At 44.8% G+C, this 27204-nt stretch overlaps 2 long non-coding RNA genes across 2 annotated transcripts; one reads left to right on the top strand and one right to left on the bottom strand.

The window, feature by feature from the left end:
- The first annotated feature begins 72 nt into the window (after positions 1–72).
- Positions 73–27204, top strand: LOC114677426 (uncharacterized). The gene is made up of 5 exons (XR_013416121.1): positions 73–482; positions 2579–2784; positions 10677–10742; positions 21382–21543; positions 26281–27204. It is a non-coding gene; the product is annotated as an uncharacterized LOC114677426 (long non-coding RNA).
- LOC144340240 (uncharacterized) lies at positions 171–572 on the bottom strand. Its single transcript, XR_013416124.1, has 2 exons — positions 451–572; positions 171–371 (listed from the first exon to the last, which is right to left on the bottom strand). It is a non-coding gene; the product is annotated as an uncharacterized LOC144340240 (long non-coding RNA).

The following is a 27204-nucleotide window of genomic DNA, read 5'->3' as shown; positions in this document are numbered from 1 at the left end:
GGGCGTGGGGCGCAGCCCACAGCCGGGCCGGTAGGCGGAAGTCGGGCGCGGGGCGGAAGGCAAGAGGCGGGCACTTTCCGGAGGGCAGGAGGCGGGAACGCGTCTAACGGGAGCGGCTGCAGGACCCAAGCGAGGGAGCGGGGCAAGGAAACCTCCCAGCGTTGGCCCCGCCCCTGGCGCCTCTGCTTCCGAGCCGCTTACCTGGTTCCTCCGGGTGCTCAGGGATGGTTCTGGTCTTTGGAAGAGTCAGAGCTGGTGACGGCGCCCCCCTCACCTCTGCTCATGTCCTGCTGTGGGCCTGCGGGTGACCGCCAGCCAGGCAGAGCCGTCACTCAAACCTTGCCTGCTGGTGTCCTCAGGATGTGGGAAACCTGTGCGTTGGCCAAGTGTTACCCAGGAGTAGGCAGTGAAAGGTAAATGAAGGTTGAACAGGTAAAGTGAGGACCGTACAGTGGAAAGCGAGAATCCTGTGTGCCCTGAAGGTAATGAAGAAGCCTCTGCAAAAGAGTCTTTTCTGTCAGTCTTAAGGTCTCTGTTTTAACGTTAATGCTGGCTTGCTGTGCCTGAATTCCAAGGGAGGCGTGTATTATGAGGCATGGCCAACCCCCACCCGTCATTGCCTGAACTGGTTTTTCAGGTTAACTTAAGAATGCCCTTGGGCAAGCAGAGGGTCCATCAGTAGGTTGGAGGGTTTCGAATTTTACTGTTGGTTTGCAGAGGTCTGAAAGAAACATGCACCAGCTGTTCTCTCTGAAGACTTCTACCTGTGAGGTCTCATTTACATAACAAGACCGTGGTTGTCAGCCAGGTCTCCCACTCCCATAACCTGTTATGCCACAATCCAAACCCCCATTCTGTAACCTCAAGATGGTATATAAGCTTCTGAACCCCATTTGGGGCTTCAGCAAAATCACTCTAGTTCTCCCCCATGTGCATGTTAATAAATTTGTATGCCCTTTCTCCAATTAATCTGCCTTTTGTCAGTTGACTTTTCAGTGAACCTTCAGAGAACAAAAAGGAAGCTTTCCATTGGCTACTACAGTGGCTTTAATGGAAGTAAAGTCATCAACGTTTATTTTTGACAAAATCACAGTTTAATTGGCAGTATATTTGTTTTCTTTTTGTTTTATTTGAGATGGAGTCTCACTCTGTCGCCCAGGCTAGAGAGCAATGGCGCGATCTTGGCTCACTGCAGCCTCCGCCTCCCCAGTTCAAGCATTCGCCTGCCTCAGCCTCCCGAGCAGTTGAGTAGTAGTATATTTGTAATGGTACATAAAATAATGTCTGTTTTTAAATAAACATTTACATTGTGAATCAAAAGTTATCTCAACTCTCCATCAATTTTTTTTTTCTTTTTTGAGATGGCATCTTGCTCTGTCACCCAGGCTGGAGTGCAGTGGCTGCAACCTCTGCCTCCTGGGCAAGTGATCCTCTTGCCTCAGCCTCCTGAGCAGCTGGAGTTATAGGTGTGTGCCACCACACCCAGCTAATTTTTGTATCTTTGGTAGAGACAGGGTTTCGCCATGTTGGCCAGGCTTGTCTCAAATTCCCGACCTCAGGTGATCTGCCCGCCTCAGCTTCCCAAAGTGCTGGGATTATAGGCATGAGCCACCGCATCCGGCATCCATCAGTTTAGAAAGTTTATTTCACCAAGGTTAAGGTTGCGCCCATGGCAGCCCCAGAAGGCCCTGACAACATGTGCCCTAGGTGGTCAGGGTACAGTTTGCTTTTGTACATGTTAGGGAGACATGAGACATCAATCAGTATGTGTAATATGTACTTTAGTCAGGTAAAGCTGAACTTGAGGCAAGGGCTTCCAGGTCATGAGTAGATAAGAGGCAAAAGATTGCATTCTTTTGAGTCCTTGATCAGCCTTCCACTGAATACACAATTTAGGCTGGCTCAGTGAATCATCATTTTTACATAAACAGTAGGGGAGGGGAAACAATCATATATGCATTTGTCTCAGGTGCACCTTAGAGGGATAACTTTTGAGTTCTGTCCGTCCTTTTTCCACAAGGAATTTCCTTGTATGCAAATTTTAAGGGAGGTATGTAGCCTCTTATCTTGGTAGCTATATCTTATTTAGGAATAGAATGGGAGGCAGGTTTGTCTGACATAGTTCCCAGCTTGACTTTACCCTTTTAAGGGAGGAGATCACCCCTCATATTGTCTTATGCCCAGTTTCTGCCTCCAAAGAAAGAAGAAGTAAAAGCTAAAAGGCAGAAATGAAATCCACAAGCAGACAGCTGAACGCCACACCCTGGGCCTGGTAGTCAAAGATCGACCCCTGACCTAATCAGTTATGTTATCTATAGATTACAGACATTGTATAGAAAAGCACTGTGAAAATTCCTATCCTATTTTGCTCCAATTTAATTACCAGTGCATGCAGCCCCCAGTCACGTATCCCCTGCTTGTTCAATCGATCACGACCCTGTCATGTGCACCCCCTTAGAGTCATGAGCCCTTAAGAGGGACAGGAATTGCTCACTTGGGGAGCTCGCCTCTTGAGACAGGAGTCTTGCCAATGCGCCCAGCCAAATAAACCCCTTCCTTCTTTAACTCGGTGTCTGAGGAGTTTTGTCTGCGACTTGTGGAACATCCCTGTGGGGGACCCCGACCAGCCCGAGTGACGTGGATCCTGAGAGCGCTCCCAAGTAGGCATTTGCCCCGGTGGGACACCTCGCCAGAGCAGTGTGTGTCAGGCCCCCATGGAGAATCAATGCAGGAGCTGAACACCGGGAAGGAACGGGCACTTGGAGGCTGGACATCTAAAACTTGGTAAGACTAGTCTTTGAAACTTGCCCCCTCTGTTTGAGTGGAAGCATGGCCTGATCACCCATGGCGTGCCTTTATTGGCACTTTGGTTTTGGTTTTGGTTTTGACTTGGTTTGAATTGCTTGACAGGATTGGTCTTGGGAACTTGCCCACTCCATTTGAGTGGAAGGATGGCCTGATCACCCTTCGTGTGCCTGTACTGGCACTTTGGTTTTTGTTTTTGACTTGACTTTGATTGCTTGATACTTTGGTTTTGGTTTTGACCTGGCTTGGATTTCTGGATACTCTGATTTTGGTTTTGGTTTTAGTTTGGCGCAAACTGCAAAAGTGTGTGTGTGCCCTTTTTACCCATTCTTTGTTTTGTGGTGTGCATGTGGTGTGAGCATGGTGTTTTGTCTCAAAGAAGCATAGGTCAGGCACAAATAAGCCCATGCTACTAGGAACTATATTGAAAAATGTCAAGAAAGAATTTAAAGGAGACTATGGAGTACTATGACTCTAGGAAAACAAAACTTTGTGTAAGATAGACTGGCCAGCATTAGAAATAGGTTGGCCATTGTAAGGAAGCCTGGAGAGGTCCTTTGTTTCAAAGGTATGGCACAAGGTAACCTGTAAGCCAGGGAACCCAGAGCAGTTCCTATACATAGACACTTGGTTACAGCTGGTTTTAGATCCCCTGCCCCCAACACACAGTGGTTGAGAGAACAGCAGCATAAGCGGCTGGCAGAGGCAAGGAAAGACCAGCAGAGAAAGGAAAGCAAAGAGACAGAGAGGAAAAAAGGCAAAGAGAGAGAGGAAGAGACAGAAAAGAAGAGACAGACAAAGAGGGAGTCAAAGAGAGAGAGAGAAAGAAAGAGGCAGAGAGAGAGAACAGATACAGTCAAAAGAAAAGTCAAAGAGAGAGATATACAAGTAGTTAAAAAGAAAGTGTACCCTATTCCTTTAAAAGCTAAGGTAAATTTAAAACCTATAATTGATAATTGAAGGTATTCTCCATAACCTTATAACACTCCTGTACCACTTTGTTGTCAGTGTAAACAAGGACTTATCCTGAAAGCACTGAGGCCTTCCTATCAAAAATCCTTAACCCGTTAACCAACAGATGGCCCAAATACATTCAATCTGTAGCAGCAACTGCTTTGCTAACAAAAAAAAAAGTAAAAAAAACACAAAAAACTCTTAGAGGAAACCTCATTGTGAGCACACGTCACCAGTTCAGAAGAATCCTAAGGAAAGAAAAAAAAGGATGGACTCATCACACCCGAGTCAAGAAAGTGCCATGACCTCCAGAGTCATGGGCCATAGTCCCAGTGGAAAACCCTACCAAATTAAAGCTAAGAAAAATTTAACTCTTTTCATCTATTCTATTACTCTTTTTTCTTTTCTCGTTCTATTGCTGACCATCTAGTTATTAACATAACCAAGTCAATTTCACCTCTAACTCTTGCATTTAATGCTTGCTTTGTTATAACCTGTGAGGACTTGCCAAGTCAAAGACAGCTTTCTACGTCAGAAAAGTACTTCTGTCCCTCCTGACTCTCCTCAGACTGGGCATTAGTAAACTGGGACCATTTAATCCAGGGAGATTTCGATAAAGACCCCTGTGCCAATCAGGAGTGTTGCCCCCTGATGTAGAGCTTTCATGCCACAGTTGGTCCAACGTTCTGTGGACCACTAAAGAGCAAGGATGGACTGCCCCAACCAGTTTTTGTGATTTCTTAAAACCACACATTCATTTTACTAGAGGATCATAGAATTTAAAGACTTAAAACAAACTTTAGCAATTAAGATAGGATACCAAGATGCAAATGCCTGGTTAAAATAGATCAAATATTCCATCTGCATGTTAAACAAAAGCAATTGTTACACTTGTGCACATGGCAGGCCAGAGGCCCAGATTGTCCCCTTTCCACTAAGGTGGTCCTCCAGTTGACCAGGTGTGGGCTGCATGGTAGCTCTTTTCAAGGATTCTACAGCCTGGAGTAATAAGTCATGCCAAGCTCTCTCTGCTATATGCCAAAGTCCAGCACCATGCGAGTCAGCCCCTGAGGGCCATCCAGCTTCCATCTCCCAAAACTAAGTTCACTTCGTGTCTCTCACAACAGGGAGAAAACTTAGTGTTCCTTGGAGACCTGAAAGGATGCAGTGAGCTTAAGAATTTTCAAGAGCTTATCAATCAGTTAGCCCTTGTTCATCCCCAAGCAGATGTGTGGTGGTATTGTGGTGGACCTTTACTGGGCACTCTGCCGAATAACTGGAGTGGCACTTGCACTTTAGTCCAATTGGCTATCCCTTTCACCCTGGCATTTCATCAACCAGAAGGAAAAAAAATAAGACATTGGAAAGCGAGAGAAGCCCCTTATGGGGCTTTCGACTCTCATGTCTATTTAGACACAAATGAAGTCCCATGAGGAATACTAAATCAATTTAAAGCTTGAAATCAAATAGCTGCAGGATTTCAGTCAATATTTTAGTAGGTGACAGTTAATAAAAATGTAGATTACATAAACTACATCTATTACAACCAACAGCAATGAGCTTTTCATGAGTTAAAAGAAAAACTCATGTCAGTCCCAGCCCTGAGGTTACCTGACCTGACAAAACTCTTTACACTGTATGTGTCAGAAAGAGAAAAAATGGCAGTTGGAGTTTTAACCCAGACTGTGGGGCCCTGGCCAAGGCCAGTGGTCTATCTCTCAAAACAACTGGACAGGATTTCCAAAGCCTGGTCCCCAGGTCTAAGGGCCCTAGCAGCAATGGCCCTGTTAGCACAAGAAGCAGATAAAGTAACCCTTAGGCAAAACCTGAATATAAAGGTCCCCTATGCTGTGGTAACTTAATGACTACCAAAAGACATCATTGGTTAACAAATACTAGATTAACCAAGTACCAAAGCTTGCTATGTGAAAATCCCCACATAGCCATTGAAGTTTGCAACACCCTAAACCCCACCACCTTGCTCCTGGTATCTGAGAGCCCAGTTAAATATAACTGTGTAGAGGTATTGGACTCAGTTTCTTCTAGCAGGCCCAACCTCCAAGACCATCCTTAAACATCAGTAGACTGAGCGGTACGTGGACGGCAGCAGCTTTGACGACAAGCCCTACTCCAGTCACACTCAGAAGCTGATTGGTCCATGCACAGCCGAAGCATAAGGAAACTCATCGCAGGACTCATTTTCCTTAAAATTTGGACTTTTACAGTAAGGACTTCAACTGACCTTCCTAGACTGAGGACTGTTCCCAGTATATACATCAAGTCACTGAAGTAGGACAAGAGGTTGCTACAGTCCTATTGTTTTATGGTTATTATAAGTGTACTGGAACTCTTTAAAAAGAACTTGTTTGTATAATGTTATTCTATACAAGGTATGTAGCCCAGGAAATGACCAACCTGATGTGTGTTATTCTCCATCTGAGCCTTCCATGACCACATTTAAAAAAATAAGATTAAGGACTGAGGACTGGTGGGGGCTCATAAACGATACAAGTAAAGTGTTAGCCAAAACAGAAGAAAAAGGGGTGCCCAAACAAGTCACTTTAAAATTTGATGCCTGTGCTGTCATTAATAGTATTATGTTAGGAATAAGGTGTGGTTCTCTTAATTGGAAAAGAGGCTATATGACAGAAAATAAGTACATCTGTCATAAATTAAGACTGTGTGGAAATAAATGTAAATATTGGTCTTGTGTCATCTAGGCCACTTAGATTTAAAAAAAAAAAAAAAAAAGAAAAGGATCCAGTTCACCTTCAGAAAGGAAAAAATGGCCCTTCCTGTACTAAGAGACAATGTAACCCCTTAGAGCTAGTAATAACCAATCCCCCGATCCTCGCTGGAAAAAAGAGGAGTGTGTGACCTTAGGAATTGACGGAGCTGGACTGGATCCTTGAGTAAATATCTTGGTTCAAGGAGAGTTTACAAACGCTCTCAGCCAGTGTTTCAAACTTTCTATGATGAACTAAATGTGCCAGTAGAAATTCCAAGAAAAACAAGAAATTTGTTTTTACAATTAGCCTAGCATGTAGCCCAGTCTCTCAATGTCACTTCATGTTATGTATGTGGAGGAACTGTAATGGGAGATCAATGGCCATGGGAAGCCCGAGAATTAGTAACTACAGACCCAGTTCCTGATGAATTCCTGACTCAAAAGAATCACCCTGATAATTTCTAGGTCCTAAAAGCCTCAATTATTGGACAATGTTGCATAGCTAGAGAAGGAAAAGAATTCACTCACCCTATAGGACAACTTAGTTATCTGAGACAGAAACTGTATAATGGTACCACAAAAACAGTCACTTGATGGAGTTCAAATCACACAGAGAGAAATCCATTGAGTAAATTCCCAAAGTTGCAAACTGTGTGGACCCACCCGGAGTCCAACCAGGACTGGACAGCCCCCACTGGATTATACTGGATATGTGGGCATAGAGCTTGCACCAAATTACCTGACCAGTAGGCAGGTAATTGTGTTATTGGCACTATTAAGCCATCTTTCTTCCTACTGCCCATAAAAACAGGTGAACTCCTGGGGTTCCCTGTCTGTGCTTCCCATGAAAAGAGAAGCATAGCTATAAGAAATTGAAAAACAGATAAATGGCCCTCTGAGAGAATCAGACAATATTATGGGCCTGCTACTTAGGCACAAGATGGCTCATGGGGATATTGGACCCCCATTTACATGATCAACTGAATCATATGGTTACATTTATGCTTGCTGCATAAATGCAGTCTTAATACAAATCCCACCTTGTTACCACCAGATAGCTGTGCTATTTAGAACTTGAGTCATTACAGACTTTGCTGCCCTGCACATTGAAGGTTCTACAATGTTCCATCTGTTCTCCTTAAATCTTTTCCTTCCAGAGTCATATCCATGGGGAAATTGAGAACACACTTGGTTTCAGTTACTAAAGTTTTGGATACAGCACAACTAAAATGAAGCAGCTGAAAGCTCCAAACACACTCACTGTCCAGGCTGAAAGAATGCTCCAGGGCTGACAGGGCCACTCTGCCATCCCTAACCCATGGCTTCCCACCCAGAGCCAAGCATTCCACTGCTTGCTAATCCTAGGCCAACAGGCAATGGGCAAGGTGGGGTGGTGGATAATGGGTAGATCATCATTTCCACTTAGGTTCATTGGCCAGAGCTTGCTTTGGTGGTAACATCTAGCTGCAAGGGAGGCTGTGGGATAGACCTTGCTAAAATTGAAGAAGATGGAGATAGTCAATTTTTAAAAAGGGGAGAAATGGATATCAGGGGAAAATCACAGTATCCAACATACCACTTTAATGAGGAAAGTTCTATTTGCAGGTGTCTGTCACCTCCCTCCCCCCCGCACCCCCCACCCATTCTGTGACCTCCCAGCAAGCTGAACCTTTCCTACTCTTGCCAGTGGAAGTTCAGCTCTGCATCCCTGCCTCAGGGCTCAATTCACTGCCTGTTCAGGAAGCTGTCCCAGACCCCCTTAGCCCAATGACAGTGTCTGCTGTGTTCAGTGAATGTGTGTATTACAGTGAAGTACACTCATCTTAAGTGTACAGCTTGTTGATCAAGATGTGGAACATTCTAGCATCCAGGGAGGTTCCTTTATGCCCTTTTCTAGTGAGTACCTACTCCCAGGGTAACCACTATCAGGGTCTATATTGCCAAAGACCAGTTTATTATTAGGCTGAGCACTTTCTGTCTTCTCTAGTTCAATGTCATGTCTTCACGATCCATCTGTGTTGTATGTATCTGTAGACCTCACTTTTGATAGAGGCTTAGTATTCCATTGTGTAAGTGAACCGCAGCTTGTGTGTGTCCTGCTGATGGAGGTGGGGGCTGTTCCCAGCAGATGTTCTAGCCCATGTTCTCTGGTGGCCACATTCGGCACATAACATGCTTGCTGTTTTGACTACTCACACGGAAACTCATGCTCATGACCTTTAGCCACTTAGGATGACAGCTTTATTTATGAGATGGGGTCTTGTTCTGTTGCCCAGGCTGGAGTGCAGTGATGCAATCATGGCTCACGGCAGCCTCTACCACCTGGGCTTGAGTGATCCTGTGTTGTATGTATCAGTAGACCTTACTTTTGATGGAGGCTTAGTATTCCATTGTGTAAGTGAACCGCAGCTTGTGTGTGTCCTGTCTCAGCCTCCCGAGTAGCCAGGATTACAGGCGCACCCCACCATGCCCCACTAACACTGGCTTTCAGTGATGCAAATCTGCCCTATGGGGGTGGTCTCTGTCATTGATCTTACCTACGACTCAGCACTGGGATTGTTCCTGGTTCCAGTGTACACAGAGACTGTGACCCCTATCTGGATTTGGGGTGAGGCAGTTGTACATCCTGGAGGACTTCAACCACAGCTTATTAGCTGTTTGTTGATTAATCAAAATTGGAAAAGATCCTTTATCTTACAAAATTTAAGGTCCCCGCTGCTGATGTGTGAAGGGCTTTCACAGCGCTTCTTCTAATTCTGTGGTTTGATTGGCTGCTCTTATGCATTTCCTGGCTTTCCTTGAGTTCATACCAGCTGACCAATCTCTGGGGCCCTGCTGGTGGGCTGGATGTTGTAGGAGAAGCTGGGACCTGAGATGAGAACAGGCCTGGCACTGTGCCAGAGGTCCCAGGACATCTCTGTGCCGGGGCTCTTTGTGTACAATGAAAGTTGGACAATCTTTCTTGGAAAACGTGCCTGAGCTTCACGTGTGGAATGAAGACCTCACAGCAGTTTCACTCGTGATGAGCTGTGGATACCCGCAGGGCCAAGAGCTTGCACTCCACCTTCAGCCTGGGAGGTGTGCCTGGCTTGCCTGGCTGGCAGCTCATCCCTTCTGCACTCATGGGAGGGTGTTTGTGAAGCCTTTGTCTCGAGGGCTGTCAGAGCACTGTGGGAATTTCTCTGCTCCTCCTAAAAGCCCGCCTGCTGAGTGGGTGCATTTATTTTCTCTTATCACATCAGTACGCTTGTCAAAAGCTGGATTACAAATCAGTTCTGTGATGTCAGATCTCTCTTTTTGCCTTGACTTCTGAGATAGGATAGATGGTACGCATATGCATGAGGTCCTGTGTGAGGCCCACTAGTGCCAGTCAACTGGCTATGCGGTGGCACACGAGTGATTGGTGCTGAGTATTAAATCCTATGCCACCTCAGGTGGGTTTGTTTTGTTTAAAAACTTTGCATGAATATGCTCCTTTGCCAGAGGTGGGATAGTTTGCCTGGAAGGTGACACTGTGTGTCTGCATGGACAGGAGCAGCAGACATCAGAGAGATGTGATTGAGATAAATGGTATGTTGATATAACCCCACTCCACTCCTCAGGAGGTGAGCAGCTGGGATCCCTGCATGTGTGGAGGTCTGTCCCTTGAGGGTCTCACTGTTGAGGAGGCTTCACTCCACTCCTCAGCATATGAGCAGCCCCAGGTCCCTGTGTGCAAGGAGGTCTGCCCCTCAGAAGGGTTTACCTGTGAGCCCACACTCACCTGTCCTGCACCGCGAGCTGGTAGCAGTTCCCCAGGGATGTGGCCCCATGGGTTGTAGGAAGGACACCACTCAGGGATGAGCTGCTTCCTAAATGCCCTCATGCATCCTAGACCCTCTTCTCAGCAGCCTGAGCCTCTGATCCTGCCCATGAATGCTGGTGTGGGTGTGTTTGTCCCTGTGTCAGGTCTGTCTGGTGGAGATGGGGCAGGTGCAGTGATATGGTTTGTCTGTGTCCTCACCCAAATCTCATCTTGAATTGTACTCTCATAATTCCCGCATGTTGTGGGAGGGACCCGGTGGGAGATAATTTGAATCATGGGGGTGGTTCCCCCATACTGTTCTCGTGGTAGTGAATGAGCCTCATGAGATCTGATGGTTTTATCAGGGGTTTCCCACTTTTGCATCTTCCTTATTCTCTCTTGCAGCCACCATGTAAGAAGTGCCTTTCACCTCTCACCGTGATTCTGAGGCCTCCCCAGCCATGTGGAGCTGTAAGTCCAATTAAACCGTTTTTTCTTCCCAGTCTGGGGTATGTCTTTATCAGCAGTGTGAAAAGGAACTAATACAGTAAATAGGTACCAGTAGAGTGGGGCATTGCTGAGAAGATACCTGAAACTGTGGAAGCGACATTGGAACTGGGTAACAGGCAGATATTGGAAGTTTGGAGGGCTCAGAAGAAGACAGGAAAATGTGGGGAAGTTTGGAACTTCCTAGAGACATTTTGAATAACTTTGACCAAAAGTCTGATAGTGATATGGACAATAAGGTCCAGGCTGAGATGGTCTCAGATGGAGATGAGGAACTTGTTGGAAACTGTAGCAAAGGTAACTCTTGTTATGTTTTAGCAAAGAGACTGGCAGCATTTTACCCCGCCCTAGAGATTTGTGGAACTTTGAACTTGAGAGAAATTATTTAGGGTATCTGGTGGAAGAAATTTCTAAGCAGCAAAGCGTTTAAGAGGTGGGGTGCCATTAAAGGCATTCAGTTTTATAAAGGAAGCAGAGCATTGAAGTTTGGAAAATTCGCAGCCTAACAATGTGATAGAAAATAAAAACCCAATTTCTGAGGAGAAATTCTTGCCAGCTGCAGAAATTTGCTTGAGTAATGAGGAGCCGAATGTTAATCCCCAAGACAATAGAAAAATGTCTCCAGGAATGTCAAAGAGCTTCACGGCAGCCCCTCCCATCGTAGGCCCAGAGGCCTAAGAGAAAATGGTTTTGTTGGCCTGGCCCAGGGTCCCCGAGCTGTGTGCAGCCTAGTGACTTGGTACCCTGCATCCCAGCTGCTCCAGCCATGGCTGAAAGGGACCAATGTACAGCTCAGGCCGTGGCTTCAGAGGGTGCAAGCCCCAAGCCTTGTCAGCTTCCACATGGTGTTGAGCCAGCAAATGCACAGAAGTCAAGACTTGGGGTTTGGGAACCTCTGTCTAGATTTCAGAAGATGTATGGAAATGCCTGAATGTCCAGTCAGAAGTTTGGTGCAGGGGCGGGATGTTCGTGGAGAACCTCTGCTAGGGCAGTGCTGCAGGGAAATGTGGGGTTGGAGCTCCCACACAGAGTCCCTACTGGGGCGCTGCTTAGTGGAGCTGTGAGAAGAGGGCCAAAGTCCTCCAGACCCCAGAATGGTGGATCCACCGACAGCTTGCACTGTTCGCCTGGAAAAGCTACAGACCCTCAGTGCCAGCCTGTGAAAGCAGCTGGGAGGGAGGCTGTACCCTGCAAAACCACAGGGACGGAGCTGCCCAAGACCATGGGAACCCATCTGTTGCATCAGCATGACCTGGATGTGAGACCTGGAGTCAAAGGAGATCATTTTGGAGCCTTAATATTTGACTGCCCCACTGGATTTCAGACTTGCATGGGCCCTGTAACCCCTTTGTTTTGGCCAGTTTCTCCCATTTGGAATGGCTGTATTTACCCAATACCTGTACCCCCATTGCATCTAGGAAGTGACTAGCTTGCTTTTCATTTTACAGGCTCATAGGGACTTGCATTGTCTCAGATGAGACTTTAGACTGTGGACTTTTGGGTTAATGCTGAAATGAGTTAAGACTTTGGGGGACTGTTGGGAAGGTGTGATTGGTTTTGAAATGTGAGGACATGAGATTTGGAGGGGCCAGGGGTAAAATGATATGGTTCGGCTCTGTGTCCCCACCCAAATCTGATCTTACATTATACTCCCAGAATTTCCACATGTTGTGGGAGAGATCTGGTGGGAGATAATTTGAATCATGGGGGCGGTTTCCCCCACTATGTTCTTGTTATAGTGAATGAGTCTCACAAGATCTGATGGTTTTATCAGGGGTTTCTGCTTTTGTATCTTCCTCATTTTCTCTTGCCACCACCATGTAGGAAGTGCCTTTCAACTCCTACCATGATTCTGAGGCCTCCCCAGCCATGTGGAAATGTAAGTCCCATTAAACCTCTTTTTCTTCCCAGTCTCAGATATGTCTTTATCAGCAGCATGAAAACAGACTAATACATGCAGGGAGCACAGGCCCAGGACTGCAGGCCTGGCCACCTCATCCACTTCCGTCAGCAGCCCTGCAGTAGGCTTTCTGTAGTGGAGGTCAGAGTACTCCTGGTGACCCACCCCACCCACCATAGACCCTGGTGTGGATGTCACCTAGCAGAGGCCGATTGAATTGTGTGGCTTGGGGGGTGGGGACAGAACCTACCACTCTTTATCTCCACTCAGAGCTGTGGGCTCTGGTCACACTCAACACAGCTTTTCGCTCATGGAATTATGAAAAGATTCTTTCATTTTTAAAAAGTGCCCTGAAAACAGCCACCTACCAGCAGTAAAGGGACAGGCCTAGGAAAGCATTGGCTTCTACTCAGAGATGAGGGCTTGTGGTTCAGCTGCAGGAAGGCTGAATCTGCCAGCAGCTCAGGCCCACAGTGTGAGCCCAAAACAGACTTACTATTCTGTACTATTATAATGCCACACATGCAAGAGGTCACTCTTTACTGTGCTTGCAACTTTGGGTTTTTGAGAAGGGCTCAGCAGCCATCCCTGTGGATGGCTGTGAGATGCTGAACCCATCTCTAGGCCTGGGGGAGAACAAACAGCTTGGTGAGCAAGTTGAGTGTATGAATTGCTCCCATTGGCTGGGGTCTTATTCACTCACCAGGGCCTGTGTTGAGCACAGAACATGTATTCATATTAGATTCGCACTACTACTCTGGGATGAATGTTTTTATCCATTTTACAAAGGGGAAACAGGATCAGAGAAGTTAAATAAATTATCCAAAGTTACACAGCCAATACAGGTGAGGATTGGAACCCAGGTGTGTCCACTCAGAGCCTGGCTCTTTGCAACTTTGCTGTGTTTTCTGTCTGTATTTGTACAACTCCAGTGACCCAGTCTGCATCCCCTCAGTCCCTCCCAGGGGGCAGCACAGCTCGGATGGAGAACTGCCTAATTCCTCCATGTATCATGAGCTCACATTGGAATGGGACCCCACTTTCTTCCACAGGCTGGAGTTCTAGGCATCTGCCTAAGTGAATTAACCTTTCAGGAAAGTCTTGTGAAGGCAGGGACAGATGAACAGCCTGTGCTCATGCCTCACACACTTGGGCCCAGGCCAACTCCCTAGCACCCCTCCCCTGGCCCCACCTCTCAGCACTAGAGTCTCCTGAGCTTTCACTTGTTTCTGGAGTGGCCCTGGCCCGTTCATCCTGCTCCCTTGCTGATGGGCCATCCTTGTCCATTGCCTCCGTGAGGGGCATCTCCTCCCACCTGGGGTGTTTCTTCCCACAAAGGGCACCCCTTGTATCTAACCTTCCATTTGGAATTCTCTCTCCCATCATTGTAGCTCTTTAGGTGTTTTCAAAATTGCCTTCTTGAATTCAGCCTCAGCTCCTCATTTACTAGCCTTGTGACTATGGGCAGGTTATTAAACCCCTCTAGGTTTCAGTCTCCTCATTTGTAAAGTGGGAACAATGTCACCTCCCTAGAGTTGCCATCAGGATTAAAGACAGCATGCACACAAAGCTTGGCATAGACTCTGTCTTCTCTCCTGTATGATAAATCCCTTCTGGACAGAGACCACATTCATAGACCTCTGTGTCCTCCACTTCTACCCCTCCCCAACTTCTACATTATCAGGGCTGGGTGCGTCGATGCAGAACACATGCGTGAACCAGAGTGGCAGGCCCTCTGCAGCGACTGTCTCTGCTCAGAGGGGACCACAGGGTACAGTGGGTTTAGCCATCACCCTGGGCAGTCTGACACGATGCTTGTCTGGGCAGTTCTGCGAGTGCCAACGGCTGGGCCATCATCACTGTGGATCTTGGGTGGATAGCACCTGGGCAGGCGCCAGGCTCCACCTCATCTGACTCATAGGTGTGTGGCCCGATTTTAAATGGTCCCAACGTGCCAGCCCAGGAAGTCATTCCGTAGCAAACAACTGCCGAGTCCCATGCTCCAGCAGGTTCCTCATTAGGATGTCCGCCTGTATTTCTTTTAAGACCGATTGCACTCTGTTTTCCTACATGGAGTTCTTTCTGTGTTTCTTAGTTTCCTACAGGACACAGATGTGCACATGTGCTCCCTGGCTTGAAGGTCCGAGGCGGCTCATGTTTGCCATGCACACGCGTGAGCTCCTTTACAGCTGGAATATCCCTGGGCTTGGATGGTAGGCCAGCATCGCCATCCCCTCCCAACAGACCCTGCTCTAGGCCAGGAGCTCTGACAGTCTAAGGCGAGTCTCAGCCCCTGCCAGTGAATGGTTTAGAGCTGCGCATGTGACCCCACCCTGACAGTGAGACTTGAGGGTCTTCTTCCTCTGATGTGGTGATACTGTGACCCTGTGACCCACCTGGATGCGTGGGGGAATGTGGGAGACACTTGAAGGCCCCCAGCACGTCCTGGAGCCAACTCCCGTGTCAGCGTTTCCCTGGAGCATCTCAGACACACACAAGCTCCTGCTTGCCTGGCTGCCCACACCGTCCTCCTCGTTCCTGGGACTCTCCAGGCTCCTTTGGTTGTGCCATGGGATGAAATGCTCTCTGTCCTCATGCTTCACCTGATTATTTCCACTCCTTATACACTCAGTTTAAATCAGGGCCTGTGTTTTCCAGTCTTCTTTTGCGTCTCTCAGAGTTTGCAATTACATATTTGCATGTGTGATTACTGTCTTAACTTCTGACTCGAGCAAACCATCAGCCGCATGAAGACAGGTCAGTTGTTCAGCACCTTGGAGTCAACACCCATTCAGGCCCAGGCCTCTCTGGCATTCATTTTGTTGAATGAATGAACACTGAAAGACAGCCGATAGGTGTGACTAGTGAGATGCTTACTGGGCTGTTTATTACCCTGTTTTTCAATCTTTAATGTGCACATGAATGCTGAATCTCGTGAGAGTGCAGATTTGGACTCTGGGTCTGGTGTAGAACATCTCCAGCTGGCTCTAGGGAATGATTCTGGTTCAAGGAATATCCTTGAGGAGCAGGAGCTAGAACTTTCTGAAACGACCTTGCCTGGGCCCAGCCCAGAGGTCCTGACTTCTTTGGCCTGAGTGGCTCCTGGCTTAGACAGGATTCCTAGCCCAGGGGCCTTGCCCATCTGTGCTGTGTTGTGCCAAAGTAACTTCTGACCTAATTGGGACCTCACTGCAGATTCGGTGTTGTGTTCTTGTGTGTGTGTGTTTAAATTTACTACATTGTAAAGGCTTCCTTGAGCCCCTAAACCCTTTTAAAATATCACTTCTGGCTGGGCGTGGTAGCTCACACCTGTAATCCCAGCACTTTGAGGGGCCGAGGCGGATGGATCACGAGGTCAGGAGTTCGAGACTAGCCTGGCCAACATGTCTCACTGCTCACTGCCGTCTGCCCCGTGGGATGCGACTTCCTGAGCCCTGGGTTGGGCCCTTTTCCTGCTGTGCTCAGAGGCCTTGAACAAAGGTAGGGCCTGCCTCATGCTGGTCACCTGTCATTTAGTAAACGCTTTTAGTATCTACTGTATACCAAGCTCTCTTGGGGATAAAATGGAGACCACATTTTCTTTTACTGTTCAGCCCAGCACAGGAAAATATGGATTCAATGAGTAAGTTTCTACCTAGCTTGAAGAAGTGAGTTCAAATAGAGACACAGCCACTCAAGAGGACACTTCTGTGAACCTCCTGGCCTTTCTGAAGCCCTGGTGGCCTGGTGGTTCCCGGGGTTGCCCTCTCATAAATGGGATTTCTCAGACGTTCTTCTCTTTCTAGGGTCTGTTCTGCTGAAGGGAAGGATGTGGGATGGGGAGTGGGTGGGAAGTCCTCAGACTCTTAGGAGAATCCACTTGCCTGCAACAGACGCAGTGCCTGCCATGCAGTCGCTAGTGTGGAACACCACCTAGTGTGTGTGACCCGGTGGCTCCCACCCAAGTCTGACCAGAAGAAGGGGGGAGCTGGTCAGAGCAATTCAGTGCTTCCTTCTTGAGTTATTTGGAAGCAAAGCCTTTTGCAAGAAAACAGCCTTGCTTCTTGTCACCGTGTGCAAGTATTCTTTGAAACCTTGCCTCCCTGTTTCTGTTGTTTGAAAACATCTTCACCTGCATGCTGATATTTGGCTCCAGATGGGGGAAGATTATGGCAAATGCAATGTCCACAAGGCCGGACTGGTGGGACTCATTGCTTTATAAGGGGCATGGAACACATTTCATGACTTTGTGCTCAAACCTTGTGCTGTCTTCCTGTTTTCTGACATTGTCAGCCAACATCAATTTAATAAAATTTTAGAGTTTTATTTTAAAACTGGTCAAGTCAGGCCACACCTGTAATCCCAGCAATTTGGGAGACTGAGGCAGGAGGATCACTGGAACCCAGGAATTTGAGACCAGCACTGGCTACATGGTGAGACCCTGTCTATACAAAAAAAAAGAAAAAAAAAATAGAGTGTGGTGGTTGTGAGCTTATAGTTCTAGCTACTGGAGAGGCTGAGGTGGGAAGATTGCTGGAACATGGGAGGTTGAGACTGCAGTGAGTACTGCTGCACTGCAATCTGGGCAACAGAATAAGACCCTTTCTCCAAAAAACAAATAAACAACAACAAAAAAAAACTGGTCAACAGGTTTAATTCATTAATTCAGTGAAGATTCCAGTGCCTGCTGTGTGCCTGTAGTCAGTGGTAAGCCACAGCAGTTTCCTGCCACTCATAATATGACAATTAAAACTTTTAAATGTATGGCTGCTTGGGGTCTGGGAAGTGGCCTGTTCCTCAGCAAATTTTGACTGATAAATTAATGCCTGGGTCTTCAGCCTGGTTCTTTGCTGGCCAGTGTGACAGGAGCCTGTCACATCTCTGGGGGCACCTTATAATTATGAGACGTAATCTTTCTCCAGTTCAGGGGCAGCTGTGAATCAGGGGTACTGCCCCAGTAGAACTATGAACATCCAGCAAAAGACTGTTTTCAAAATACTCCAATTAAATGAAAAAAGCATGAAGTGGGCCAGTGTGGGTAGTGTGTACCACTGTTTAGAAAAGAGGGAAGATAGAGACAATTCACATTTGTTTGCCTTCATATGCGTAAGAAATCTCTGGAAGGGCACATTAAAAGCTGAAGTCATTGGTTACCTCTGGGGAGTGGGCTGGGTAGCCGGAGATTTCACTAAATACCTTTTGAATGTTGAGGTATGTGGTTATATAGCTCTATTCAAACTATAAAGAAAAATATAACAGTGTACGATCCTAATTTTTTAAAAACATACATGTTAAAGAAGCCTGGAAGAATGTCTTCTAACACATTAGAGTGGCTTTCTTTCTGGTGGGGTGATGTGCACAGTTAGACGTCCTTGTGTGGGGCCCTTGTGAGCAGCCCAGAGATGACTAGGTGTGCTCTGATCTTCTTGTCCTCTGGCAGCACCTTGGGTGTCACAGTAGACCTGGACTTCCCTCTTTGTATGTCTTGTGCATGTGGGAGGGGGCATCTACATTGAAACTTGCTACTTTCCCCAGCTTCTCTGACTACTTCAGGCAACACTACCTTGATTTGGGTGCAAAAGAGAGAAAGAATGCTTTTAAAAAACACGAGTATTTTGAAGAAATGACAAAGGACAATAGAAATGCAGTGTCAGAAACATTTGCCCTTCAAGTTTAATTTTGCTTTTTTGTGAAAACCAGCCTGAAGGGGGAGGTTAGCTGGGAGGGAACTGAGTCAGGCACTGTGGCAGAGAGTGAGCAGGATGACCGTGAATGGGGCATTCGGTTATCTGCCTCTATAAAGGGGACGCTACATCTCCCAAGTGCTTAAAGATTAAAAATAATATATGTGCATCTCATGCTGAAGTAGCTATGAGAGCTTCAACATGGCATGGGCCTTTGCATGAGTGATGGAAATGGCCAGGAGCCTCCCTCCCTTTGGTTTGTTAAAGAACATCACATGAGTTCAGGCCCTAAGGGTCCTCCCTAGTGTAAAAGGACCTAGGTACAAGAAAATACTGTTAAAATTCTCCTTTTCATTATTTTGGATGCTCGTGAAGGAAATGCAAACGTAAGTCCAACATGCGGGTGATGGCCACTTCATGTGTAGACTGAGCAACGGTGCGGCGGTTCCTTTGGGGATGGTTCTGAGCCAGAGCTGCACCTTGATCAGCAAAAGCGTGACATCCTAAAGTGTTTAAGTCAATAGTAACTGAGTTTAAGATGAAACCAGCAGGACTATGTTTTCAGTGGTAAGAAGAATGCATACACAGTTGGAGCGCTGGGTCAGCGTCAGGAAATAAGGATTTTATTTCCAGCCTGGAATCAAGTTTCTCTGTGGCTTTGAGAAGTCTCTCACCCTCTCTGAGCCATCAGTGCAGGGGCTTAGAAGGTCACTTTCAATCAGGAAGCTTATGATTTAATTCAGGGCACGAAGACAGATATCCAGCCTTGAAGTACACACCAAACATGAGCCCTGTTTGTGCTGACAGTGAGAGAACCTCACATGATCAGGAGGTTTGTCCAAAACATACTGAATCAAGAACCAGGCAATCAGGCAAGCCAAAAGGATTTTTGATTTCTGTTTTAGACAGAAAGAGTTTTATACATTCTAGAATCATTCATGCTCTGATTTGTTTAAACATATGGTAAGTTTAGATAGACCCTCTTAGGTATCAAGAAAACTTTGTTTGTAGTATATTTTAACATGGAATATAAGATATAATGATGGTAATCGTGATGAATTATCCTTTAGTATAGAAGTTGAATGATGAAAATAGATTTATGTTGCCAGAGCCCTGTGACTCCAGAAACATCATTCATAAACAGTTTTGGTTCCTGAATTAGAGAAGGACTGAGGACTTTCGTAGTTTGGGGTCAGGGTGGAGACAGGCATGTGAGGGAAGGCAAGTTCAACCCTGTTCGGAGTGCCTGCCCTCTGTCCTCCTTACCTAGCCAAGTTGGGCCCATTTTAACTGAAAAAGCCAGCCCTGCCAGCTGGGTTGGACCAAACCTCATATCCTGTGCCTCCTCTGTAAGGCCCAGCAGCGATGAGGCACGAGCCTTCCCGGAGTTCTTAACTCTTCATCTTCTAAATGGGTTGTGTGCTTACAGCAGATGCTGGCCTCCCTTGGTCCCTTGGAACATCCTGTTTGCCTGGAGCAAAAGCAGAGTCTCCACTGAGTGCCTGCTGGTGCTATCCTTGGGGTTTTCATGTTTCTGAACATGGCTTCTAGTTAGCCTTCAATTGCTGGGTCATATGGTAACTCTACATTTAACATTTTGAGGAACTGCCAGACTGTTGACAAAATCATTTGCACCATTTTACATTCCTACCAAAAATGTGTGAAGGTTAAGATTCTTACACGTTCTTATCAACATGTTATCTTTTTTATTGCAGCCATTCTGGTGAGTCTGAAGAAGTAACCCCTATGCTTTTGATTTGCATTTCCCTAGTGACTAAGGAGGTGGAGCATCTTTTCATGTGTTTTTTGGTCATCTTCTTTGGAGAATGTCTATTCAAATTATTTGCCCACTTCTTAATGGGATTGTCTTTTATTATTGAGTTTTAAGAGTTTTCTTTTAATATGCCTGGACCAAGTCCCTTATCAGACATCTGATTTGCAAATATTTTCTGTCATTCTAGATTAATCTTTCACTTTCTTCATGGTGTCCTTTGAAGTACAAAGGTTTTTAAGTTTAATGAAGACCAATTTGTCTATTTTTTCTTTTGTTGTTTATGCTTTTGGAATCATATTTAAGAAAGTATTGCCTAACTCCAGTAATGAAAATTTAATTCTATGTATTTGTCTAAGAGTTTTATAAGTTTAGCTCACATTTAGTCTGTAATCCAATGTGAGTTACTTTTTATATATGGCATGAGGTAGGAGTCCAGCTTTATTGCTTTGCATGTGGATATGCCGTTGTCCCAGCACCATTTGTTGAAAAGACTACTTTTTCCCCATTGGATTATCTTGACATTCTTGTCAAAAATAAATTGATTACCAGGTACAGTAGCCCATGCCTGTAATCCCAGCACTTTGTGAGGCTGAGGCAGGTGGATCACTTGAGTCCAGGAGTTAGAGACCAGCCTGGACAATATGGCAAAGCCCTGTCTCTACAAAGAATACAAAAATTGGCCAGACGTGGTGGTGTGCACCTGTAGTCCCAGCCACTTGGGAGGCTGAGGTGAGAAGATTGCTTGAGCCCAGGAGAAGGACCTTTCAGTAAGCCAAGATCATGCCACTGCACTCTAGCCTAGGCGACAGAGCAAGACCCTGTCTCAAAAAATGAATGAATAAATAAATTGATGACAAATACAAGGGTTTTTTCTGGATTCTCAATTTTATTACTCTGGTCATTTATACATCTGTATGTTAGTACTATGTGTAAGTTTTGAAATTGGAAAGTGTTAGTTCTCTAACTCTGTTTTTCATTTTCAAGATTTTGGGTATAGTGAGTCCTTTCAATTTAGGATCAGGTTGCTGATTACTACAGAAAATGCAGCTAAGATTCTGATGGGGTCATATTGAATCTGTAGATCGATTTGGGGAGTATTATTGTCTTAACAATATTAAGTTTTCTGGCTGGGTGCCATGGCTCCTGCCTATAATCCCAACACTTTGGGAGGCCAAGACAAGAGGATCGCTCACACCTAGGAGTTCAAGACCAGCCTGGGTAACATAGGAATGACCCCATCTCTACAATTTTTTTTTGTTTAATTAGCCAGGTGTGGTGGCGCATGCCTGTAGTTCCAGACTCAACAGGCTGATGCAGAAAGATCATTTGAGACAAGGAGGTTAAGGCTGCAGTGAGCTGTGATTGCACCACTGTACTCCAGGCTGGATGACAGAGAAATGCTTCATTTTGAAAAAAAAAAAGAAAAAAGTAAGTCTTCTAATCCATGAGGATGAAATGTCTTTCCATTAATTTTGATCTTCTTTATTTTTTAAGCAATGTTCTGTAATTTTCAATGTGTAAATCTTTCACTTATTTTGTTTATTCCTATTTTATCACTTGTAATGCTGTTGTTAATGGAATTTTCTTAACTTTTAGATTGTTCATTGCTACTGTTTAGAAATACAATTATTTTTCTGTGCAGGTATTGTATACTAAAACCATGCTGAACTCATTTATTAACTCTGATAAGGTATTTTTATGAATTCCTTAGGTTTTTCTACATATAAGTGCATATTATCTGTGAATAGAGATACTTTAACTTCTTTCATTACAATCTCATGTCATTTATTTTCTTGCCTAACTGTCCTGGGTCAAAACTATAGTACAGTGTTAAATAGATGATGTGAAAATAGACATTCTTGTTTTCTTGTTGATCTCGGGGTAAATCATTGTCTTTAACCATTAAGTATGATGTTAACTGTGAGTTTTCGCAGATGTTCTCTACGTAGGATGAGGAAGTCTCTTTCTGTTCCTAGTTTGTTGAGTGTTTTTCATCATAAAGGGTGTTATATTTTGTCAAATACTCTTTTTGTATCTATTGACATGATCATACGGCTTTTGTCCATTTAATATTGTTTATTACATTGACTGATTTTGGAATGTTAAAACAACCTTGAATTCCTGTGATAAATCTCCCTGGTCATGGTGTGTGGTCCTTTTTATATGTTGCTAGATTTGGTTTGCTAGTATTTTCTTGAGAATTTTTGTGTCTCTATTCATAACAGGTATTGTACTGTAGTTTTCTTTTTCTGTGATGTCCTCTTCTGATTTTGATATCAGGTGAAAACTGACCCCATAGGATAAATTGGGAAGCATTCCCTCTTATTATTTGGAAAAATTTGTAAATGTTTGATTTTGATTCTGTGAACACTTTGTAGAATTCACCAGTGAAACCACCTGAGTCTGGACTTTTCTTTGTGAGAATTTAAAAATTACTAATTCAATCTCTTGTTATACATTTATTCAGATTTTCTACTTTTTGAGTCAGTTTTGGTAGTTTGTGTCTTTTTCTAGGAATGAGCCTATTTCATCTAGGTTATCCAATTTGTTAGCATACAGTTACTCGTAATATTCCTCTATGATCCCTTTTTTACAATAAAATTTTATTTTAGGAAAGTTTTAGGAGGCTGAGACAGGCAGATCACTGAACTTCAGAAGTTCAAGACCAGCCTGGACAACATGGTGAAACCCCATCTCTACTACAAATACAAAAATCAGCCAGGCATGGTGGTGCACACCTGTAATGCCAGCTACTTGGGAGGCTGAGGAAGGGGAATCACTTGAACCTGGGAGGCAGAGGTTGCAGTGAGCTGAGATCATGCTACTACACTCCAGCCTGGGTGATAGAGAGAGATTTTGTCTCAAAGAAAAGAAAAGAAAAGAAAATAAAAGTTTTAGATTTCCAAAAAACAAAAAAAAAAGAAAGTGAAGATTGCACCCAGAGTTCCCATATACACCATAGCCATTTTTCTTTATTATTAACATCTAATATTAATATAGTATATTTGTTATAATTAAGAAGCCATTACTAATACATTATTATTAACTGAAGTTCATACTTTATTCAGATTTCCTTAGTTTTAACTAATGTCCTTTTTAACTTAATGTTCCAAGATCCCATACAGGATAACACATTGCATTTAATTTTTTTTTTTTTTTTTTGAGACGGAGTCTCGCTCTGTCGCCCGGGCTGGAGTGCAGTGGCGGGATCTCAGCTCACTGCAAGCTCTGCCTCCCAGGTTCACGCCATTCTCCTGCCTCAGCCTCCCGAGTAGCTGGGACTACAGGCGCCCGCCGCCTCGCCCGGCTAGTTTTTTGTATTTTTTAGTAGAGACGGGGTTTCACCGTGTTCGCCAGGATGGTCTCGATCTCCTGACCTCGTGATCCGCCCGTCTCGGCCTCCCAAAGTGCTAGGATTACAGGCTTGAGCCACAGCGCCTGGCCGCATTTAATTTTAATGTCTCCTGATATTTTTTGGCTGTATCCCCATGCAAGTCTCATCTTGAATTGTCCACATAATCCCCATGTGTTGTGGGAGGGACAGAGTGGGAGGTAATTGAATCATGGGGGTGGTTACCTCCATGATGTTCTTGGGATCTTGAGTGAGTTCTCATGCAATTTGATGGTTTTATAGGGGGCTTTCCCCCAACTTCCCTATGCAGTTCTCCTTTATGCTGCCATGTGAAGAAGGACATGTTTGCTTACCCTTCCATCATGATTGTAAGTTTCCTGAGGCCTCCCAAGCCTTGCAGAACTATGAGTCAATTAAACCTTTTTTCTTTATAAGTTACCCAGTCTTGGGCGTGTCCTTATAGCAGCCCAATACAAACTAATACAGTAAATTGGTACCACAGAGAGTGGGGTGCTGTTATAAGGATACCCCAAAATGTGGAAGCAATTTTGGAACTGGGTAACAGGCAGAAGCTGGAACAGTTTGTCTTTTTTTTTTTTTTTTTCCTTTTTGTGGAGAACGGGGTCTCGCTATATTACCCAGGCAGGTCTCGAACTGCTGGGCTCAAGCTATCCTCCCGCCTCTGCCTCCCTGAGAGCTGGGATTACAGGCGTGAGCCACCGCGCCCGGCCGAAGCTGGAACAGTTTGGAGGGCTCAAAAGAAGTTATGGAAATGTGGGAAAGTTTGGAACTTTCTAGAGACTTGGAGAGCTCAGAAGACAGGAAGATGTGGGAAAATTTGGAACTTCCTAGAGATTTGTTGAATAGCTTTAACCAAAATGCGGACAGTGATATGGACAATAAAGTCCAGGTAGAGGTTGTCTCAGATGGAGATGAGGAAATTGTTGGGAATTGGAGTAAAGGTCACTCTTCCTATGCAAAGAGACTGGGGGCATTTTGTCCCTGCCCTAGAAATCTGTGGAACTCTGAACTTGACAGATGATTTAGGGTATCCGGTGGCAAAGCATTCAAGCGGAGGCAGAGCTTAAAAGTTTGGGAAATTTGCAGCCTGATGATGTGATAAAAAAGAAAACCCTGTTTTCTGGGGAGAAATTCAAGCCTGCTGCAGAAATTTGCATAAGTAATAAGTAGCTGAATGTTAATCACCAAAACAATGGGGAAAATTTCTCCAGATCATGTCACAGGTCTTCACAGCAAGCTTCTCCCATCATAGGCCTAGAGGCCTAGGAGAGAAAAGTGGTTTCCTGGGCCAGGGCCAGGGCCATCCTGCTGTGTACAGCCTTGGCACTTGGTGCCCTGTGTCCCAGCCACTCCAGCCATTTGTAAAAAGGGCCAACATACAGCTCAGGTAGTTGCTTCAGATAGTGCAATCCCCAAGCCTTGGCAGCTTCCACGTGGTATTGGGCCTGTAAGTGTGCAGAAGTCAAGAATTGAGGTTTGGGAACCTCTGCCTAAATTTCAGGGGATGTAGGGAAAGGCCTGGATGTCCAGGCAGAAGTCTGCTACTGGGCCAGAGCCCTCATGGAGAACCTCTGCTATGGCAGTGTGGAAGGGAAATGTCAGGTTGGAGCCCCCACATAGAGTCCCCACTGGGGTACTGCCTAATGGAGCTGTGAGGAGAGGGCCACTGTCCTCCAGACCCCAGGATGGTAGATCCACTGACAGCTTGCATTGTGTGCCTGGGAAAGCCACAGACACTCAATGCTAGCCCATGTAAGCAATTGGGAGAGGAGCTGTACCCTGCAAAGTCACAGGGGCAGAACTGCCTAAGGCCATGGGAGCCCACCTCTTGCATCAACATGACCTGGATGTGACACATGGAGTAAAAGGACATCATTTTGGACCTTTGAGCTTAAAGACTGCCCTATTGGATTTGAGACTTGCATGGGGCCTGTAGCTCCTTTTTTTGGCCAATTTCTCCAATTTGGAATGTGTGTATTTATCCAATGCCTGTACCACCATTTTATCTAAGTAGTAACTAAGTTGCTTTTGATTTTACAGGCTCATAGGCAGAAGGGACTTGCCTTGTCTCAGACAAGACTTTGGGCTTGAATTTTTGAGTTAATGCTGTAATGAGTTAAGACTTTGGGGGACTGTTGGAAGGGTATGATTCTGTTTTGAAATGTGAGCACATGACATTTGGGAGGGGCCAGGGTGGAATGATATGGTTTGGTCGTGTCTCAATCCAAATCTCATCTCGAATTGTAGTTCCTATAATCCCCACGTGTCATGGGAGGGACCTGGGGGGAGATAATTGAACCATGGATCTGTTCAGTCAGTTGGGAGGTTAGGATTTCATTTTCATTTATCAATGCTAATGGGAATGATCAGGCTGTCTTCATGTCAGCTGAATTTGCAAGAAACTCCTTGGATGATGTTAATGGCAGCTGTATTTTTTGGGAGCTCTGCTCTAATTTGATAAAGTAAGTTCTGGCAAGATTTGTTCCTTTATCCTCAGTATCTCAAATGTTTTCATTCCAATAATCTTTATAACAATTTTTGATGTCTGAGTGGGTTCCCACACAGTCATCTATTGTAAGACTTTCTGATTCCTTTTTTTCCCTTTGGTCATTATGGATAGGGTTTCTGTACATAATTGCATGGTACCTTTTGTTTGGAAATAACATCAAAGTATTTGCTAAAGTATTTAGGAATGTGATTTTTGGATTGTAAGGTGAGACTTGTTGAGCTTTGGGAAAAACTGCCCCACTTGTAATAGGGGAAGAAAAATAATTTTCTCTCTCTGTTTTCAGAATTCTTAGATGGGACCCTCTGTAACAAATGACAGATTAAAATGAGAAAAATGTGGAAAAGTCTGAAAACATGTATACCTTATGGATACATGGGAGACACTCAGGGAAAAATGAGTAAATCTCCAACAATTGGCTTTCAATTCAAGTGTAAATACTATCTTCAACTTAAAGAAGATTTGAGGTGCAGTAATGGGAAGGTAACCAGCAAAAGGACAGTAGGTAAAGTTTGATATACAGACTTAAGTGCGTGCATTCTCCGTTGATAAGACTCTTCAGTGATTTAGTTATCCTTCTCTTCTTGGTGGAAAGAGAGATAGGTAGCTTTTAAATGGGGATTTCCTTTATAGATGTTAATTTTCCTTACACAAGAGTAACTTCTACTCTGTTTTCAGAACTTCTTTCATAGCATTTTTTCAAAATAATCATCTTGGAATAATTCTTAAGCCAAAGAGACATATTTTGGGTTGGCATATTCTGGATTCCTACCATTATATTTTGAGGTGGCATATTATGGTCTTCTACACTGTGTTCCACCAGCAATGAAGAGTTCTTGTCTTTCCTCCAGCAATTTGTCATTTTTTTAGAGTTTAGCAATTCTAACAGATATATACCAGCTGTGCTATCTCATTGTGGTTTTCAGTTCTGTACTATGTTGAGCATCTTTTTGTATGTTTACTTGCCATCTGTAGATCTTCTTTGGTGAGGTGTCTGTTCAGATCTGTGTGCATTTTTAATTGGGCTGTTTAACTTATTGTTTAGTTTTAAGGGTTTTTTTTTTTGTATATTTTGAATACAAATTCTCAGATTTGAATTTTGCAAATATTGTCTTTCAGTATGTGGCTTGTTTTTTTTTATTCTCTTAATAAGATCTTTTCCAGGGTGTAAACTTTTAATATTAAAAAATCCACATTATTATTTCTTCTA

Source organism: Macaca mulatta, chromosome 4, assembly GCF_049350105.2.
Source record: "Macaca mulatta isolate MMU2019108-1 chromosome 4, T2T-MMU8v2.0, whole genome shotgun sequence".
Taxonomy (NCBI): domain Eukaryota; kingdom Metazoa; phylum Chordata; class Mammalia; order Primates; family Cercopithecidae; genus Macaca; species Macaca mulatta.
This window is presented reverse-complemented; position numbering and strand designations above follow the sequence as displayed.